We start from the raw sequence: 22840 nt of genomic DNA on the forward strand, positions 1-22840 counted from the left end.
GAGGAAATCAAAAAATTCTTAGAGATAAATGAAAATACAGACACAACATATCGGAATCTATGGGACACAATGAAAGCAGTTTTAAGAGGGAAATTCATCGCCTGGTGGTCATTCCTCAAAAAAAGAAAAAACCAACAAATAAATGAGCTCACACTTCATCTCAAAGCCCTAGAAAAGGAAGAGCAAAACAACAGCAAATGTAGCAGAAGGCAAGAAATAATTAAAATCAGAGCGGAAATCAATGAAATTGAAACAAAAGAAACTATTGAAAAAATTAACAAAACTAAAAGTTGGTTCTTCGAAAAATAAATAAGATCGACAGACCTTTAGCCATGCTAACGAAGAGAAGAAGAGAGAAAACTCAAATTACTAACATACGGGATGAAAAAGGCAATATCACAACAGATGCTACAGAAATACAGAAGACAATTAGAAATTATTTTGAAAACCTATATTCCAATAAAATAGAAGATAGTGAAGACATCGATAAATTTCTTAAGTCATATGATTTGCCCAGACTGAGTCAGGAGGATACACACAATTTGAAGAGACCAATATCAATGGATGAAATTGAAGAAGCCATCAAAAGACTACCAACCAAGAAAAGCCCAGGACCAGATGGGTATACAGCGGAGTTTTACAAAACCTTTAAAGAAGAATTAATACCAATACTTTTCAAGTTATTTCAGGAAATAGAAAAAGAGGGAGCTCTTCCAAATTCATTCTATGAGGCCAACATCACCCTGATTCCTAAACCAGACAAAGACACCTCAAAGAAAGAAAACTACAGACCAATATCTCTAATGAACCTAGATGCAAAAATCCTCAATAAAATTCTGGCAAATCGAATACAAAAACACATCAAAAAAATTGTGCACCATGATCAAGTAGGATTCATCCCTGGGATGCAAGGATGGTTCAATATACGTAAATCAATAAATATTATTCACCACATCAATAGACTTAAAGATAAGAACCATATGATCGTCTCGATAGATGTAGAGAAAGCATTCGACAAAGTACAGCACCCCTTTATGTTCAAAACATTAGAAAAACTAGGGATAACAGGAACTTACCTTGACATTGTAAAAGCTATCTATGCTAAGCCTCAGGCTAGCATCATTCTGAATGGACAAAAGTTAAAGGCATTCCCTCTAAAATCTGGAACAAGACAGGGATGCCCTCTATCACCACTTCTATTCAATATAGTTCTCGAAATACTGGCCAGAGCAATTAGACAGACAAAGGAAATTAAAGGCATAACAATAGGAAAAGAAGAACTTAAATTATCACTATTTGCAGATGACATGATTCTATACCTAGAAGACCCAAAAGGATCTACAAAGAAACTACTAGAACTAATAAATGAATTCAGCAAAGTGGCAGGATATAAAATCAACACGCACAAATCAAAGGCATTTCTGTATACCAGCGACAAAACTTCTGAAACGGAAATGAGGAAAAGCACTCCATTCACAATATCCTCAAAAAAAATAAAATACTTGGGAATCAACCTAACAAAAGAGGTGAAAGATTTATACAATGAAAACTACAGAACCCTAAAGAGAGAAGTAGAAGAAGACCTTAGAAGATGGAAAAATATACCCTGTTCATGGATAGGCCGAACTAACATTATAAAAATGGCGATATTACCAAAAGTTCTCTATAGGTTTAATGCAATGCCAATCAAAATCCCAACGGCATTTCTTGAAGAAATAGATAAAGCAATCATGAAATTCATATGGAAAAATAAAAGACTCAGAATAGCAAAAGCAATTCTAAGCAGGAAGTGTGAATCAGGCGGTATAGCGATACCAGATTTCAAACTATATTACAGAGCAATAGTGACCAAAACAGCATGGTACTGGTACCAAAACAGGCGGGTGGACCAATGGTATAGAATAGAGGACACAGAGACTAATCCACAAAGTTACAACTATCTTATATTTGATAAAGGGGCTAAAAGCATGCAATGGAGGAAGGATAGCATCTTCAACAAATGGTGTTGGGAAAACTGGAAATCCATATGCAACAAAATGAAACTGAATCCCTTTCTCTCGCCATGCACAAAAGTTAACTCAAAATGGATCAAGGAGCTTGATATCAAATCAGAGACTCTTTGCCTGATAGAAGAAAAAGTTGGCTATGATTTACATATTGTGGGGTCGGGCTCCAAATTCCTTAATAGGACACCCATAGCACAAGAGTTAATAACAAGAATCAACAAATGGGACTTACTTAAACTAAAAAGTTTTTTCTCAGCAAGAGAAACAATAAGAGAGGTAAATAGGGAGCCTACATCCTGGGAACAAAGTTTTACTCCTCACACTTCAGATAGAGCCCTAATATCCAGAGTATACAAAGAACTCAAAAAATTAGACAATAAGATAGCAAATAACCCAATCAACAAATGGGCCAAGGACCTGAACAGACACTTCTCAGAGGAGGATATACAATCAATCAACAAGTACATGAAAAAATGCTCACCATCTCTAGCAGTCAGAGAAATGCAAATCAAAACCACCCTAAGATACCATCTCACTCCAGTAAGATCGCCAGCCACAACAAGTGCTGGCGAGGATGTGGAGAAAAGGGTACTCTTGTACATTGCTGGTGGGACTGCAAATTGGTTCAGCCAATTTGGAAAGCAGTTTGGAGATTCCTTGGAAAGCTCGGAATGGAACCACCATTTGACCCTGCTATTGCCCTTCTCGGACTATTCCCTGAAGACCTTAAAAGAGCATGCTACAGGGATGCTGCCACATCGATGTTCATAGCAGCACAATTCACAATAGCTAGACTGTGGAACCAACCCAGATGCCCTTCAATAGATGAATGGATAAAAAAAAATGTGGCATCTATACACAATGGAGTACTATGCAGCAATAAAAAATGACAAAATCATAGAATTTGCAGGGAAATGGATGGCACTAGAGCAGATTATGCTTAGTGAAGCTAGTCAATCCCTAAAAAACAAATACCAAATGTCTTCTTTGATATAATGAGAGCAACTATGAACAGAGCAGGGAGGAAGAGCAGGAAGAAAAGATTAACATTAAACAGAGACATGAGATGGGAGGGAAAGGGAGAGAAAAGGGAAATTGCATGGAAATGAAGTGAGACCCTCATTGCTATACAATATTACATATAAGAGGTTGTGAGGGGAATGGGAAAATTAACAAGGAGAGAAATGAATTACAATAGATGGGGTAGAGAGAGAAGATGGGAGGAGAGGGGAGGGGGGATAGTAGGGGATAGGAAAAGTAGCAGAATACAACAATTACTAATTGGGCATTATGTAAAATTGTGGATGTGTAACCGACGTGATTCTGCAATCTGCATTTGGGGTAAAATTGGGAGTTCATAACCCACTTCAATCTAATGTATGAAATATGATATGTCATGAGCTTTGTAATGTTGTGAACAACCAATAAAAAAAAAATTAAAAAAAAAATTTTTTCTTAGATGTTGATGGACCTTTTTATTTTATTCACTTATTTATATGTGGTGCTGATAATCGAACCCAGTACCTCACACATGCTAGGCAAGCTCTCTACCACTGAGCCACAACCCCAGCCCTTAAATAGACTTTTAATAAACTAGTTTATTAAATACAGCATATATGCTGGGCATGGTGGTACACACCTGTACTCCCAGCAGCTCAGGAGACTAAGACAGGAGGATTGAGAGTTCAAAGCCAGCCTCAGCAATTTAGTGAGGTGCTAAGCAACTCATGAAATCCTGTCTCTAAATAAAATACACAATAGGGCTGGGATGTGGTCCAGTGTTAGAGTGCCTCTGAGTTCAACCCCACTACCAAAAAATAAATAAATAAATAAAACAAATACAACGTATAGCATTATACAGCATGATAACAAAGTAGAGCTTCTGTCAGTCATGCTGAAATCAACATCACTTACTTAATATTGCATCTCTTCATCTGTATCCTTCATAATATCCTTTATAATACATTGGTAAACAGGACTAAATTCCAAAGTGTGTGAAAATGTGTCAAGAAAAAAGAAAATGAAAAGAGGAGTATGCCACAAACACTGAAGATTCTCCTGGCCTAAATCTTAGGCTTAACAAAAGTTCTTTACCTGTTTCACTTTGGACTTCAGACTCATCCTTTCTTGATGCAAAGCTTCATTAATTGAGTCTTAGATTCCAATAGGTTTCTTTCTTTCTTTTTTTATTTATTTGAGGATGATAAGTTTATATGGGCCTCACTCCTTCAGAGGTCTCAGTCCATAGATGTCCATCTTCATTGCTCTGGGCCCAAAATGAGGCAGAATATCAAGATGGAAGGGTGTGGTGGAGGAAAGCAGCTCAGGACATAGCAGCAGAAAGCAAAGAAAGCTCTAATAGTTTTCTTGGCAATTGAAGATTAACCATGATAATAACCCCTACTTTTTTTTTTTCCCCTTCAATATGGAGCAGAACTTTATTTCCCAAATCTGTAACTAATACATTTTTCAAACAGTTCAAGTGTCTATTTTTTTTCACTCCATTTTTATGGAACAGTGGTGTTTTTGACAATTTCATAAAGGTCAAGTGAGACCTAAAACTTCTTTCTCAGGCCAAGTTGCATATATCTTGAAATGCTCTTTTTGCAATCTCTGCTATCTCCAAAAGTAGATTTATGTGATCTCCTTCTGCTGGTTTCACAGCCCAACCTGATTTCCAAAAATGCTAATCCCTCAAAAGAGTGAAGTCAAATGTTTTACTTGAAGGATTCTAAAAGAGCATCTATATCAATGTTTACTTCTTCTTCATTTAATACTTACACTATTAGTAGAAGCACCCAAAGTTGATAATCAATTCAGTAAGTTGATTATCTTACACTATTGCATTTTACAGAACTTTAATTCTTCTTGCAATTTGTTTGTTGATTACTGGAATGGATAGGAAATAGATGAGTTGGTAATCTTTTTGCCTTTTCCTCCTCTTTTTTTATAGTGCCCAGGATGGAACCCAGGACCTCACTACCCAAACCATCCTCTTCTTTATCTGATCACTTCTTATTAGTAAATAAGAATTTATTTGAGGTACATCACACAATCATCTCTAATATCTGTTACGTCTACCAAAAACTATATAATTTTGGCTATACATTCCTCTTTTCATTCTCCTGTCTGCTGACACATACCCATGCTTACTGGAACCCACTACTCATTTACCAATCAACTATAAAGGATACAGATGAAGGAAGAGAAGCACAGGTTAACATATAGGAAAAAAGGTGCAGATCTTTCATGCCCTCTCTTAGCATGTCAACCTCTAGGAACCTCCATATGGTCAGCTAACCAGAAGCTTTTAGTATTATTGTGCTTTAACTTTTTATATATGTTTATTGTTGTTGTTATTGTTATTATTATTTTGGTTATAGATGGATACAATACCTTTGTTTTATTTATTTATTTTTATAGGGTGCTGAGGATGGAACCCAGTCCCTCACAAGTGCCAGTCAAGCGCTTTACCACTGAGCCACAACCCCAACCCCATATTTATTGTTATTTACCTGTATGACATTTCCTTATAATTTAAAAAATGCTAAAAATTTTTTAAAATAAAAAGGAAAACTGGGCTGGGAAGGTAGCTTAGTGGTAGAGAACCTGTCCAGCACATAGAAGGCTTTGGGTTCAATATTCAGTCCTGGGGGAAAAAAAAAAAAAAGAAAACTATGCATTTTTTTTCTTTGTGTGGTGCTTTAGCATTCACCTCTTTTTTTATAAAAAAAAAAATTCCCTGTAATTCTGAAGGTAATTCCCCCTTTTTGGTGCAGTTCAGAAACTACTGACTTACCATTAGAATAACTTCTAAAATCATCATTGATTGTGAATCCATTTTTCCATAATTTTATCTATATGTACCTCTTTTTTCTGTTCAGAGGGGGACAAGTATTTGGCTCCAACCTTCTGAATTTCCTCAAAAAGCCTGTAAACAAAATATTCTTAAGTGAAAACATATAAGGCCTAGATATTTCTTTTGGAGAAGTTTTAAAAATAAATTCTATTTCCTTAACAGTTATAGTCTACTCAAATCATCTCTCATATTAGGTAAGTTTTTCAAGGAATTCTAATTGATGAAGGTATAGTTCTTAATTCCTTGTTTTTTTGATGTCTACCAGGTCTATATGATATCCCTGTTTCATTCATGATAGTAATTAACATTTTAACAAATTTATCGTTTATGTCTTCTCTTTTTCATTCCACCTAAAGGATTGATTGATCTTTTTAAAAATTTTTTTTTCAGTTGCAGATGGACACAATATCTTTATTTTATTTATTTATTTATTTTATGTGGTGCTGAGGATCAAACCCAGTGCCTCACCTATGCAAGATGAGCACTCTACCACTGAGCCACAACCCCAGCCCCTGGATGATACTTTTAAGAAAACAATGCTGTTTCACTGATTTTTTTTGCTATTTTTTGTTTTGCTTTTGATTTCACTGACTTTATTGTTTTTCTGCCTCCAATTTTGTTGATTTCTGCTTTTTTCTCTTTATTATTTCCTTACTCCTGTTTGCTTTGGTCTTTTTTTTTGGGGGGGGGGTTCTTCAGGTAGAAGATTTTAGACATTTTTGTCTTTTATAATGTATGCTTTTAATGCTTAAATTTCTTGTCAACACTGTTTTAGCTGTGTCCTGTAAATTTTGATATGTTTTGTCTTCATTGTCATTTAATTTAATGTAATTTTTGTTTCCCTTGATATTTCCTCACTTACGCATTGTTTACTTAGAAAAATATTGTTTAATATCCATGTGTTTTGAGATTTTCCTGTTATCTTTCTATTATTGAATCCACAGTAGTCAGAGAACATACTCCATATAATTTTAATTCTTTTAAACTTAGTGATATTTGTTTTAAGGCCTAGGATATCATATGTCTTGGTATAATCTATTTTGGTATATGAAATTCTATGGAAATCTGAATGAGTATTTTATTGTTGTCAGGTATAGAGTGTTGTTGGTTGATAATGCTATTGAGTTCTGTATCTTTACTGATTTTTTATCTAGTTGTTCTAGCCTCTATTAAGAGAAAGGTGTTGAATTCCCCACAGATATTATTGTAGATTTGCCTATATTTCTATTCAATTCTGTTTTCTTCTTTACGCATATTGCAAATATGTTTATTGGTGCACAAATATTTAGGACTGTCACGTCTTTGTAGTGAATTAACTTTTTCCCCCCTTTACAATGTTCTTCTCTGTCTCTGGTTATTGTCTCAAGGTTTCTACCTTTCTGTATTTCCCCTTTCTTGTCCTTTAGTTAAAGAAAGCAATCTTTTTAGGGGCCATTCCTTCTCAGTCTGTGCCTATTGGAATTTTTGGGTCATGCACTTCTCTTGCAAATGATTCAAGATATATAAAACAAAAAGAAAGCAAACAAAAAATTACTACTGTGTCATTCCTTGAGTCCCAAGATCCCCAATTGTTCTTCCTTCTCTATACTATTCAGAGATTGTCTTATAGATAATACCAGAGTTTTGAGTTTACTTAGTAGTATCAGTATGGAAAATTATGTTTAGTCTATCTTCCCAGAATTGGAAATCTCATTTCTGGTCTTTTTGAGATCACAGTATCTACCTACTGTAGAAAATAATAATAAAGATATTTCAAACTATGTGATTAAGATCAAATACAGAAGAGATTGTTCTTGCTTAAGGACTCTATGAAGCAAGAAAGATTTGAGCTCTCATCTTAATAAGTAAATGTTTTCCCATAATTCCTACAATTCTCCAAATAGTATCTAACAAAAAACTCAGAAAGAATGAGCTTTTTAGTTTTTACTATAAGCCTGATAACTGTGTTTATTGGCTTAAATGCAGTTATATTCTCAACAATCAAATGCAGTAAACATTATTATTATTATCCCTATTTTGCAATTCAGGAAACTGACGCTTATAGACTCAAAATAAATAAGCTAGGTTTTGAATTTGAAAAACTTTTGTCTAAAACCAAATAATGAACTTTAATCACTCTACAATACTGATTTAGTCCTTTTGCAATCAAAACACATGCTTTTAAAAGGACCTCTGGGCACCATCTGCCGAATGCAAACCAAAGCTAAACAGGTACAGATAAACAATAAGTGAACAAAAGTATTTGATAAAGAAGCAAAGACTTTACTTCTGACAATGTCAATTGCCTTCATGTTCCTCAGTTTCTCTGTGGGAGGATGATGTGTAGAAACAGGCACTGTTCTTTAATTGAGTGTGATGTAAGATGTGCCAGTATTATGAATCAACAAGACAATGAAATATTTCATGTGGCTTTAAAGCTCTTGAGCCTCAGGGGAAAACACATTCCTGGTCAATGAAGTGTTAGGAGGTTGTACATCAATTTTTACATTTTTAAGTTATATAAAAGCACTTTTCCTTTAACCATTAATGTTGTCCTTCTCATTAATCAAATGCATAGCAATTGTATCATCTTTGAATTCATTATTTTTCTTTTTAAACATATAGGTCTCTGGGAGTGTCATTCTAGACAAACACCTCTCACAATAATTTGAAAACTCAATCTGAGTCAGTCTTTTCTTGTTTGTATTCTACCAAATTTCCAAGTATATATTTAGCAAATATCCTTGGTCTTTCATTCTGACCATTTGAATCTCATCATATGTAAAAACATTCTAGTTCAAAGATTGTCTCCTTAGAGTTGAAGACTGTGAATCAGCATAACTGTGCCAAAGCTAAATAGAAACACAATATAGGGATTTGGATCATGAGCCACCCCTCAGACACATGACATCCCCTTTACTAGGCATCTATCAATCCTGTGTTGCCTCTCTTCATTGACATACTTATCACAATGTGCTTTTGTTTACCAAAAGTATTTTGTTTCAAGTTTTTATATTTCTGTCACACAGAACTTTATAACTAGAAATTGTGGTTTTTATTAGTATGTTAAGTAATATTTTTAATGTTTCTATATGATCCTCATTTACAAATTACTAAATTCTTCATATATTTGAATTATATAAAATGGAGTCCTTCCAGAATTTATATATTCTTTAAATGTCTAATTAGCTTTTTAAAGAATTAACTAGGAATTAGACAACTACTGAATATTTAAGGACAGGTTTGTGAAATAAACAACATTTTAAGCTTTTTTTTAAACAATTAGATAATTTTAGAAGAAATATCTATAGCATACAGGTCAATGTACTTAACTATTAATAGTAATAGCTACCACTAATTAAGTACTTTATAAGATTTTGGTTGAGGATTTAAAAAAATAATTTCCTTTATTTTTTTACAACAAATATATGAATTAAGTACATTTTTGCCCATTTTACAGATGAAAAAGATGATGCTTCAAAAAGGTAAAGAAATCCTTCCAAAGACAAACCCAGATGTGTTTAATCCCTAAGTCTGATCTCCCCTGGAATATCTATAAAAATAATTAGGAACTCCAGATTCTTATTTCCCCCTACATCATGACTGCTATGGTCATAGTTTTCTTTTTTGACTGAAAAGGTCTAGTGGGGATAACATCCATCTAGTAGAAAATTGTTATATGCCAAGCACAGTTCTAAGCTCTTTATAGTTTCATCCCATTTATCTTACACAAACCAAATGAAGTATTATCATTTTTCCCTTATTCAGGTGAAGAAACTAAGTCAGAAGAAAGTAAGTTACTTGACCAAGAGCACAGAGTAAGTAGAATAGACAAGATTCAATGAAAGAAAGTCAGACTTCAAAATTCATATCTTAAAGAACCACTATATGATATAGCAGTTCCATTACTGGGTGTATATAATTCAAAGGAAATGATATCAGTATGTAAAAAAAATCTGTATTTCAATATTAATTATATATGTTTTTTACAATAGCCAAGATATGGAACCATCCTAAGTGTCCATTAACAAATTAATGAGTAAATAAAATGTAAGACATACAATGGAACATAATACAGCCTTTTAAAAAAGAAGAAACTATATCTTCTGTGACAACATGGACAAACCTGGAGTACATTACATGGAATAAAATAAACCAAGATGAGAAAGAAATGCCACCTGATCTTATTTATATATATTTATATACATGTGAAATCTAAAAAAATCGAACCCATAGGTGTAGCAAGTAGAATGGTGATTTCCAGGGGCTGGCGGAGGAGGAGTTGGGAAAATATTTGTCAAAGGATACAAAATTTCAGTTTGATAGAAGAAACAACTTCAAGAGATCTGTTGTAAGACAATAGCAATATTTTTTGTTTTGGTTTTGGTACTGGGGATTGAACTTGGGCACTTTACCACAAAGCTATATCCCCAGCCTTTTTTTATTTTATTATTTTGAGATAGGGTCTCACCAAATTGCTTAGGGATTTACAAAATTGCTGAGACCAGCCTTAAACTTGTGATCCTCCTGCCTCAGCATACTGAGTTGCTGGAATTATAAGCATGTGCTGCTACTGAGCCCAACAGTAATAAAAGTGTATCCTTGAAAATTGCTGAGGGGCTGGGGATGTGGCTCAAGCGGTAGCGCGCTCGCCTTGCATGCGTGCGACCCGGGTTCGATCCTCAGCACCACATACCAACAAAGATGTTGTGTCCGCCGAGAACTAAAAAATAAATATTAAAAATTCTCTCTCTCTCTCTCTCTCTCTCTCTCTCTCTCTCTCTCTCTCTCTCTCTCTCTCTCTCTCTCTCTCACTCTTTAAAAAAAATTGCTGAGAAAGTAGATTTTAAGTGTTTTCATCACAAAAAGGTAAGTATGTGAGATAATACATATATGTTCATTGACTTGGCTTAGCCATTCCACAATGTACACATATTTCAAAACAACATATTGTATAGGGTAAATAAATATGTATATAGTGTATTAAAACATTTTAAGCTGGATGTGGTGGTGCACACTTGTAATCTCAGAAGCTTAGTAGGATGAGGCATGAGGATTGTGAGTTCAAAGCCAGCCTCAGCAATTTAGCAACTCAGCAAGACCCTGTCTCTAAATAAAATATTAAAAAGTGCTGGGAATATAGATCAGAGGTTAAGTGCCTCTGGGTTCAATTCCCAATACAAAAAAAAAAAGTTTTAAGACTCTTTAAAAATAATAACAATGATAAACAATCTATATTTTAACCTGTAAGCTATATAGTCTCTGTTTAATACTGATACTTTCATTTTTGTGGAGCCCTTCAGAAGATTAATGTGGCATGAACATATCTTTTACTTTTAAAATATTTTTAATCCATTTCAGCTTTTTTCTGTGAAGTTTAAGCTTATGAATTGGCTGATATTAAACCATTTTTAATGACAAAATGGCAATTTTTTGATAATTTGGTGGAATATGCTTGTCTTATCTTACCTCTCCCTTGATTTCTTAAATGGCTCTGCTATTTTCTCTCACTGCCCAAATCTTTCACAACTTTATAGACACAAAAAAGTATCATCACACAAGAAAAAGAAATTTTGGCCCCATCGTCATTCTAGGCAAGCACTCTGCCACTGAGCTACAACCCCAGGACCCCCATCTTCACTCTAATATGGGCCTATTGCTTTCTGATCTGCAACCTTTTGAACATTACTTGGTACATTTACTGTAGTATTTATACTGTAATAGCTAGAGCCATGGGGAAATCAGTCATGATTTTAGGGAGTTTGAGAATGGCTATGTTTTTCCCTGTTATTTACCTAGATTTGAAAGAAATAGGCCCAAGGCAAAAATACAGTTGGATTTTTTTTTTTTTAAACTCAGGGGTACTTGACCACTGAGCCACATCCTCAGCCCTATTTTGTATTTTATTTAGAGGGTCTCACTGAGTTGCTTAGTGCCTCGCAGTTAATGAGGCTAGCTTTGAACTCTTGATCCTTCTGTCTCAGCCTCCCAAGCCACTGGGATTACAGGCATGTGCCACCATGCCTGGCCAGCTGGGAAATTTTTCAAAGGAAATGTCTTCTTTCAACAGTTTTCAATCAGCATGTATTAAGTACCCAAAAAGGTATTGGCACTCTATGAGACTCTGAAGTATAGAGGGTTGTAAAATGGGGGGGGGGGGGGAAATCACCTTGGCCTTAGAAGAACTCCAAGAATAATTTATAATTTTTATAAAAGCTGAACAATTAAGATTTCTTTGAGATTTTCTGGTTTCTGACCATCAGCTCATAAGAGAATGATATAGAAAAATCTGACAGGGGATCTTTATTTTTCATCTATTGTTGACTAACTTTGCAAATTACCAATTAGGATTTTTTAAAAATTCTGATTGAGAGTTCACAAAATAATTTCAAAAGTAACAGCCATATGAATCAACTGATTATCAGTCTACAAAGTTGTCTGGCAAAAAGTCACCTCAATTTCTTGGATCACTCCGGTTGGTTAGTCTCACAAACCTGGATTCAGGGAACACTGAAGACACAAAGTGTCCTTGAGTTCTTTCATGCTCTGGGGCCCACACCACACCAGTGGACTTTACACTGGGGGCTGAGACAGTAGGAAGGACCAAGCCTTTTTCTTTGACCCTGACTTGCTTCTCCAAGATGAAGTGATGTATATAGTTCATAACTTTTAGGTCTCATGTTATTTATTAAGGGTGGTTCTTTTTCACATTCCCATCATTTACTTATTCATTTGGCAAACATTTGCTCAGGGCCTGCTTTCTTGCCAGGTCCAATGCTACATTTTGAGAAAATGACAATGTACTCAATGTGTTCATTAACCTTGAGGATCAAGTTCATGCAAAAAAATGTAACAATTATAAAATAGGATAAAAGTAAAATACAGAGGAAGAAGCACTTAGATCCTTTGGGAGTGGGCATAAAGAGCATCAAAGAAGGTTTACTAAGGGCAATATTTGAGCTGTTTTTTAAAGGATAATTAGGTATTTTCAAAGCAGAAGAGGGAGAAAAGGGAAGCCACTATAGAAGAAGAAAATAAATTTTTACATGCTAGTCTGTTTGTATGTACCCAGACTTACCTAAAAAGCAGGTAAAGACAAGATTTTAAAATAGATTATGAAGAGGAGACTTGTAACTTATACCAAAGCAAACTAGAGAAAAATATTCTTGTAGTGTATCATTCAATTTATATTATGGAACATCATTCTCCTTTTAATGTAGAGAGTAACTTCATGGTTAATGGGGTTTTCCCGTCTAGAACAGAAAAGAGTTTTCCAGACTGGAAGATAAGGCAGAAATCTATGAGATTTTGAAAGTAGAAATTCCAGTGACTAGTTATTGATAGAACATGAGAGTTGAGAGAGGGCAGCCTGATGATGACCTTTAGGTTTCCGACTGCCTTTAGGTTTCAGACTGGATTGTAGTAATAATTCATATTTCATCAATTTTAAGAAGGACCTTTTCACATTTTAACATCTCTGAAATTGAGATTCATCTTATCTTTTATGATCTATCTACCTAATTGGCAGTGTTTTATTCTTCTGCTGTGATAAATATATAGTGGTACAACCTCCACATGATGACACATTAGATTTAGTAAAATATGGGAAATAAGTTTTTAATATAAAACTGCTTATTTTAAAATAAGCAGTTTTTAAACTGAGAGATCAAATTTAGATCATCACCTGTGAGAGATGAGAGAGATGGTGTTGTTTGGTGCTAGGGAGTAAACCCTACTCTACCACTGAGCTACACCCACGGCCCTGGAATGGTGTTTTAACCATTTTACATTACTTCATTAATTAAAACAAAACCCACATTCCAATTCTCTGCTTGAGTTGATAACAGGACATGGAACACTTGATTATTGATTAGGCAGATGAAATTTTCTACTCATGTTTCTGGACATTATGGACAGAGCTCAGGTTGACAACTTGGTTTACAGAAGGATGAGGCAGTTTCTCACTGACTCATCTTTTGAATTTGGAAACCTTCATTGTTAGATGTTAATTATTAACAAAAACTCTTAATATAAATGAATATCTCTAAATCTTCAATCTTGTAGTACTTTAGCAGTGCAAAATACTTTGATTTATCCCATTCTAAAAAAATAAATGATCACAATCCTATCAGCAGACACCATAAGTCAATATGTGCTACTCCTATGGTGCCCTAACGTCTCTTCACCTTTTGCTTCTCCTTTTGTATTCATCACATACCGACCAGAGTCATCACTTAAAACTAAAATTTCATGTTATCACTATGCTCAAACCCCCCCCCCCCAGTATTTTCTATTACCTTTCGAATAAACTCCAAATTTATCTCAGTCTGTAAGTTACTGTATAATCAGGGCTACTTACCTAACTGACCTGATCCTTCATGTTCCTCTCTAGTCAAACCTGCCAACATCACCATTGCTTTGTCACCTCAGGATCAGTGCCTGAGTTTTTCTCTCTGCCTGGATTGTCCTGTATCTAGATTTTTCCAATGTATGTCTCCCTTCATTTGGATTTCTCTCTGTCAAATATCACTGATCCAGTGAGGTCTTGCCCAAACACGTAATCTAAAACATATAACACCCCACACTGCCATTATCTCTGTCTTCAGTCTATTTCACTTTTCCTCATTGTATTTACCATAATCTGAAATTGCATATTTAATTGCTCACCCCATAAAAATGTAAAATATAGAGGACTTTATCTGATTCTAGAACTGGGCTCAGCACAGTAAGTTTTCAATAAATAAATATTCATTGAATGAATACTATAGCATTCAAGATCTGAAATAAATGTTGCTGTACTAGGTAAAAATCCATGCTGTTTTAAATGCCCAATATGGCCACAGTGGTCAAAGATCCTTGTGTATAGATCTCAATATACTTTGCCTTGACTGATTAAACCAGGGAATGAGCCATCAGAACCAAAGACTAATATGTTTAGGTTTACATCTCAAAGTGTAGTCAAGCATTAGCATCTCCTACAAATCTGTTAGAAACAAAACTATCCCAAAACTATTGAATCAGAATCTGTGTGTGTTTGTATGTGTGTGGTATTGGGGATCAGACCCAGGACCTGATACATGCTAAGCACATGCTCTACCACTGATCTATACCCCAGCACAGATTCTGGGTTTTTTTGTTCTTGTTTTCAGTACTGGTGATTGGCTCTAGGGTGTTCTACCCCGAGCTAGATTCCTAGCCCCACATTTCCTACTTGTATTTAATTTTATTTTGAGACTAGGTTTCACTAAGTTGCTGAGGCTGGCCTTGAATTTGTGACCCTCCTAACTCAGACTCACTGGGATTATAGGCATGTGCCATCACACCCAGTCAGACTGTGTTTTTAACAAGATCCCTAGATGACTTGTGTGCACACTAAAATTTGAGAAGTAATGATCTTAGTACTATTTTATAACTCACAGAGTTACAAAATCAATTTAGCACATACATCACAACTACAAATTTTTTAAATGTATACAGTAGAATGGAATAAGATAGGATTAAGAATAGAACCTATCAGAAGATAAAACATAGATTGGTTAAGTATTATCTTAAAAAAGCACGTGCTTGTATGCATAAGATCACATGTAAAATTTTTTTATTACTATGAATTGTCAAAATTCTTGATAACTCTGATCCACAGAGCAGCCTGGAACTTGATGTGAGAACCTATTGAGGACCACAATATTATATTATAACAATTGAACCAATCATATCTTATTTCTCCTGGATTTTTAATACAATATATGCTAGGGAGTATGAACTAGTAAGGAAAAGTAGAGTGAGTGAACAGGAGCCAGTAAGCCATGAGAAAGCAAGATTACTGAGTCTGCCTTTGTAATTTACTATAGATGTAGTTTATTTAAGTCTGGCCTTTTCTTTGCTGCCATGACTTCCTTTCTTCCTCACTTTCCTTATTTTTTCAATAAATCTTCATCACCAGACAGACAGACCCTGTGTATAGAGCTCACCTAACAACTGGAAACAGCCTAGAACATTGGCCATTGCCGGTATAAGGTTGTGAGAAACCAGCCTCTGATGCATCTAGAAGTCCTTAACACTCACTTAAGTGAGTCACTGAACTTATCCACTAGGGGAATCTCAGGACTGGGGAATATATACTTTACTATTTCCACTGTCCTAAGTAGACTGTTTACATATCTACTTTACCATGCAGGACCTAATTATTGGACTAGAGTTCATTTCTCAAATAACTGTGGGGACCAAGCAGGTAGGAAAAAGTATTTGAGGCAGCTGAGTGAAAAACAAAGGAGATAACACAGAGATTAGGAACCTACAGAACTGACAAATGTTTTACCTTCAAAATGATTAAAATTATGTTTAAAAGACAAAACAAAATCAAATAAGAAAGCTAATGTGCTAGTGAGGAAATATCTGAGAACCTGGTAGCCACCAATTTGAGTCCTGTGTTAGAGGCTATCTAATGTTGCTTCTAGCTTTCTCTGATTCTGAGATTCCTCTATTGGATAAGTTTAGTATCTCACTTAAATGAATGTTGATGACCAGCCATCATCAAAAAGTATCATGTAGTACAGAAAACTTTATTTCCTGGGATTATCTTATATATTAACTGTGTTGAAATTATGAAACATTGAAAGTGACTCTGAAGATAAATATGAACATTTTCTTATTCAAATAAAAATGTTAGAGAATTATTATGAAACATTTCTTCCTAATTAAAAAAAATTTTGTAGTTGTAGATGGATAGCATGTCTTTATTTCATGTGTTTATTTTTATGTGGTGCTAAAGATCAAACCCAATGCCTTACACATGCTAGGCAAGTGCTCTGCCACTGAGCTACAGCCCCAGCCCTATTTCTTCCTAATTATATTTCAGTAGTTGAAACTACTAAGTCTGAGCTGCATCCCTTAAGTAGAGAAGTTAATATTCTAAAAGGAAATCTTTATTCAGTTTACTTATTCATTTAACATCATTTAGTAAGTGTCTTCCAATTGATTTGAATATTAGTTATGAAATATACTAACTTATAGGATTAAGGTCTTTTTTATCAATAGCTCATATCAAATGAATAGCTAAGAGTTCAGAGAATTAAACTAATGGGGTTATTCTGAAGAAATTGTTTTTCCCAACTATTAAATTTTTTTTTGGTTTTGTCCTTTCACACATAGAATATGTAATATCAGATGTATTCATTTCTTTGTTCCCACCACTGAAATTTGAAAGAAAAAAATAAGAGACTAAAACATCTGAAAAATCAGCAATTTGGGCATTAGAAATATCCCTACCTCAACATATGTACTCTTAATAAATAACAGATTTAAATATAGTGCCTTGGGGGTGTTTTAAAGGGAAAAGAAAAAATATCAGAGGATAAAATAAATTTTATTCATAATGCTTGACAGTATTTCAGTATAAATCCAATTGTTAGCAATCCATTAAACTCAATATTTTTGTAGCAATATGACATTTTGAAACTATCTGCATTTATCACCTTTTTAAAAGCTGATGCATATGTTAGACTAACTAAAGTGTTTCACTTGTTTGGCAGACATTGCAACACATCACAAATATGAAACCACATAGGGTGCACTAATTACCTAACATTCATTCAACAGATATTTTTAAACATCTGTTTTACTTAAAGCATTGTGGAGAATGAAAATGAAAGCCTTTGCACTTCTCAAAGTAATTTTTTTTTTTTTTAGACAGGAAATCTTGAGTATTCATAGATTATACAAGTAGAGACCAGATTTTTGTGTTTGAGAAAAAAAGAAATAATCTCTAAGCTAAGGCCAAATTTTGGCTAATTAAGGATTGATGAGTTTGTGTACTACTAGGGAACTTGACTCTTTTAACTTCTTCCTATTCTTATTTGGCAATTTCATTATTTACCAGTACATCCATTAAAAAATGCACAATTTCAGAGCAAAAAGTAAAATTTTTATCACTTACAAAAGGTTTCCTTTTGGAAAATGTTGCTGCTGAATATAGACTATAATTCTTGAGGAGATAAATTTCAGACAATCCCTTGTTGTGTAAAAGTGTAAGGAAGATGTTAGTTTAGCAAAAAAAAAAAAAAAAAAAAAAGAGAATGAAAAGAGTAATTAGCAGCCATACTGTCAAGGTTTCTCATCTCCCTTAGTTTCCAAACAACCTTATGATAAACACCCATTAACAGAAAGAACCTATGTATAATCGTCCTTATTTTCAAGGAGTTTGGTTCTGGGTAAGCACTCAGATTATGATGATTAAAAACCTGTCAATTTATTTATTTTTTAATATTAAAATTGTTATTTCTTTTCTTTTTAAAATTTTTTTATTTTTAAAATACATGACAACAGTGGAATGCATTACAATCCTTATTACATATATAGAGCACAATTTTTCGTATCTCTATATATAAAGTATGTTCAAAACCTGTCAATTTAGACTTCAGCTTCTAGCTATGACAAAGCAACTTGTATGGGAGTTCCATTCCCAGCAATGTCAGGAGTAGATAAAGGACCTTCCTTGTCACCGGGACTATTCAGCCTTCACAATTAGTTAACAGAAATGAATACAAATAAACACTGGGAAAACTAAAGCACAATAGTCATTAATTGCTAATGGTAAGTGATTGTTTACCTGGATAACTTAAAAGAATCATATGATAGCCTGCTGAAAATATAAGAATTCAAAATTAATAAATTAAAACTAAAGGTTTTTATATAAATGGAAGAAAAAACTTTGAAAAAATAAAGTATACAGAAAATATGAAAGATTTGTATGAAGAAAGCTGAAACACTACTGAGAGATACAAAATAAGAGGTATCAAATGATATATGGAAGTCTCGCTGTAGAAATTTTAGCATGACTAAGGTTTCGATTCTCCCTAAATCGATCCTATGAATTTAGTACAATTCCATAGAAATACCAAAATGATTTATTTTGGAACTATGTAAGTTTATAGTAAGGTTCAAATAAGAAACAAGTGAGGAAAGTAAAAACAAAAAAACAAAACCAAAAAAAAAAACACAAAAAAAAGTAAAATGAGATGCATTTCTATATCAGATAGTAAAACGTAAGTTCAAACATTGTTAAAAGTGGCAAATGTGTGCACATGTACAGAACATAGCCTGGCACAAATGATAGATATCTGTAGAATAAATGAACAATCAAATCAATGGAATTGAATAGAAAATCCAAATTGGAACCAAATGCTTTGGAATTTGATATATGGAAAAAGAAGGAGTTCAAATCACAGACAAAAAGAATTATTATTCTATAAATGGTATTCAGAAAACTGGGTAACCAATTGGAAAACAAATGAAGACATGCCTATACCTTATACAGAATGAATTCCATATGAGTCAAGTATTAAAAATTAAGGATAAAATACTAGAATAAAACATAGGAAATTTTTAAAAGTAATTTGGAAGGCAAAAAAGATGATTTAATTGGACAAAAAAATAATAAAAGTTTCTACATACATTAATACTGTCAAAAGGAAGCAAACAAGTTGGGTAAAATATTTACTATCCTCATCCCAAAGGGTTAAATTCTATACTAAAGCAGGGCTTCTACAAATAAAAAATGAAAACATGCAAATAAAACCAAAACATTCCACCACCATCCTTGAAAATTAGCAGACACAGTTTACAGGAAACAAAATGATCTGAAAACATATAAGAAGACAGACACACTCTATCAAAAAAGTGTAATGCAAATTAGGTCTATTATAATGGAATTTTATATTTTACTCATCAGGTAGGCATATATAGTGTTTATATGACTGCAAGCTCCTTGAACACGAAGCTATTATTCCTCTTTGAACTCTTTTGCCTAGAATAGTAACTTGTGTGAAACAAAAATTAGGGGCCATCATACTTTTGGACTGAGTTCCTGCACTAGATACCAACAGATCAGACCAAATGAAAATGGTGTCATTCAAGCTAAAATCAAACCGAAACTTTAAGGAAGTGTATAGATCTCAAAATTGATCTGTTTTCCCAGAAGAGGGGAGATTCTAGTCAATTCAATAAGAAAGTCCTTCTGCTTTAACCCTTACCAAAAAAGTTACCAGATGTTAGCCAGTTAGATTTTCCCCTCATCTTGTTCTGTTTCCTTGTTTTCACAAGGAAGATCTTTGCTCTGCTGTTGCTCAGTTTCTGGCAGCTCCATTCTATTTTGTATAATGAAAGGTGTCCTGGTTTCATAAATTGCAAATAAAAACTGATTGATCATAATAAAATTGGTGTAATATTTTTACAATTGCATAGAACAAGCCTGGCACACAGTAGGATGTACTCAATGGTAACTTTTGTGTGTGCTTGGAGCCAGGGGAGATTGAACCCAGGGACACTTTACCACTGATCCATATCCCCAGTCTTTTTTACTTTTTATTTTGAGACAGGGTCTCACTAAATTGCAGAGGCTGGTCTCAAACTTGGAATATTCCAGCCTCAGCCTTGAGTCACTGGGATTTCAAGTGAGAGTTATCACATCAGGCTCCAAAATGTATCTTGAGTGAAGGACTGTGATCCTTTTCTTCATGTAGTTTATAAAATATTAACTTTAAAATTAGGAGCAATTTCTGTTAGAAGACAAAGAACTCTTTTGAGTGGCCTTTGAAAACATTAGTCACTGGTACTCTGAAGTTATAGTAGAATGGCCACTAATAAAGTTGCCCTGGGATTTTTTTAATGTTAAAAAATTGATTTTGCAGATCTTTTGGTTCATAAGCGTGATGATTGAGTATTCACGCTATTGTATGATATGTGCCTCCCCCTAAACCTTGTTACAACATGAACTTTGAGAAAAAAAAATTGATTTTGCAGATATGCAAATTCACTTGAAAGAGATCTGACCAAATAAACATAATCATAACCAGACTAAAAATCATGAGCATATACAAAGAAAGAATGTGTTTCTCAGTAGCAGGGTTAGTCAGCCTTCTTAGCAGACAGGGTCCCACTGCAAAGGTCCTGGGAAGAACCATTCTGTTCTGTTCACTTTGGCAGGACTTTCCTTATTTGTGGAGACATGTGTTGTGCTCTCTTAGCTGAGACCAGTAAATACTAGATGCCTCTAATTAACCCTCCCTTATTCATTTTCCATACTTACCAAGTAAACTGCCAGTTATGCTTTCATTACTGTGTAGGTCTGCCTTCTTGGAAAATACAACACTGATCATGATGACTTTAACAATCTTGTATTCCTGACCACATATTTTTTTTCATTGTCAATAAATTATCTGGGTCTAACCCATCAGGCAAATGGGCTTTGTTAATGTGACTGTGCCCTTGAGACATTAATATGCTCTTCAGATGTGATAAAAATCAGCATTCTAATCAATTTTGCAAGACTGAGGATCGAACACACTCTATGTACAAATATCAAGAAATATTTCCTCAACCCAAACTGTCATCGTGTCTCTAGCAAAGACCTGGGATCCAGTGAGCTTCTTCTGAGGCAAACTCAGGAGTCATCTTGATTGCATGCCACTTGACAAAATATTTATTCATTGAGCACCTATGGATGCTACACATTGATGCAAAGAGCGACCAAAAAAGACTCCCTATGCAGCCCAAATTATGTGGTTGATTTAATCCAGTGATTCTTAGTCTTTTAATGATTATGAAGCCCTTAAATTTGAAATCTGAACAAATGGTCACAAAAAATGCACAAAAATTAAACTGTTTGCATTCAGGGTATTTATTGCATTGAAAATTAACACCTTTGGTATATAAGCTATGAATGGGCTCCAGAATCAGAGAGATGTGTGCTGAAAAACTTGGCATTACGTACTAGTTGGACAAGTAACACTGGACAAGTTACTTTATCTGTTGTGCCTTCTTTTTCTGATAGGTAAAGAAAAGTAATATTAATGCTCCTTTCATGGGACTGAAATTAGACTAAATTAGACACTATATAAAATGGCTAACATAGTGCTCAGCTTATAGTAAGAAGCAAATCTCTGCTATAATTATTAAGCAAAATATTATATTTAGCAATTTCAATTAAATCCAAGTTCATTGATAAAATAAATTCAATTTTTAATTTTGCTCAATGGTAAAATGGCAGTGGAAGACTTTACTTTTGATTTGAATAAGAAGTTAGGTTATATTATCTATGTTATGCAATTTATTTCTTCTCTTTTTTTTTCTAGTTGTAGGAAACACCAAGAAACATTGATTAATATAAGTCAATACTGAAAGATGAAACTGAACTCATGTTATATCACCATTATTGTACATCAACAGAATCATCTTTGGTGAAGTATATATCTTTGAAGCATTTTTGTAGGCCAAACAGGGTGATGAATTCATGTTTAATTTTAAATTCATCTAAGCAGAAGTAACATGCAAAAGTATCCAGTGGTGATGTTTAGGTATTTATACAGAGTATAAATTTTTGCTTGCAAAGAAACCAGCAAGCTTTTCAATGTGCTTCAGACCATACAAAGTCTTTCGTCCTCCACATTCCACCTCCACTTTTTGCAATTGTGATTAAAATAATTGGAGTATGGCAGGTGCAGTGGCGCACACCTGTAATCCCAGCGACTCAGGAGGCTGAGACAAGAGAATTGCAAGTTCAAAGCCAGCCTCAGCAAGGGCGAGGCACTAGGTGACTCAGTGAAACCCTGTCTCTAAATAAAATACAAAATAGGGCTGGAGATGTGACTCAGTGGTTGAGCGCTCCTGAGTTCAATTCCTGGTACCAAAGAAAAAGCTGGTATAGCTTCTTTTAGCAGCATCCGTAATATTCTGTGTAGAATCAAAAGATTTATCTTAGTCTCATGATAAAAAAAAATCTACAGGCTGGGGATATAGCTCAGTTGGTAGGGTGCTGGCCTTGCATGCACAAGGTCCTGGGTTCAATCTCCAGCACCAATAAATTTTTTTTAAATATTTTTAAAAATCTACAATGTATTAAAACCATTAATGATTTCTCCTAAATTGTTCTGAGAAGGTCTCCCCCACACCAACTTACCCCTGAATTTCAACCACAAACTTCAAGATTTGTTCTTTGGGAAAG

General features: G+C 34.2%; 2 pseudogenes; one reads left to right on the top strand and one right to left on the bottom strand.

Moving 5' to 3' along the window:
- Window positions 1-4444: 4444 nt before the first annotated feature.
- Window positions 4445-5847, bottom strand: LOC144254979 (A-kinase anchor protein 7 pseudogene; annotated as a pseudogene).
- A 14681-nt stretch (window positions 5848-20528) lies between these two features.
- LOC113188613 (small nucleolar RNA U13) lies at window positions 20529-20622 on the top strand (annotated as a pseudogene).
- The last annotated feature ends 2218 nt before the right edge of the window (window positions 20623-22840 follow it).

Source organism: Urocitellus parryii, chromosome 5, assembly GCF_045843805.1.
Source record: "Urocitellus parryii isolate mUroPar1 chromosome 5, mUroPar1.hap1, whole genome shotgun sequence".
In the NCBI taxonomy this organism is placed as follows: domain Eukaryota; kingdom Metazoa; phylum Chordata; class Mammalia; order Rodentia; family Sciuridae; genus Urocitellus; species Urocitellus parryii.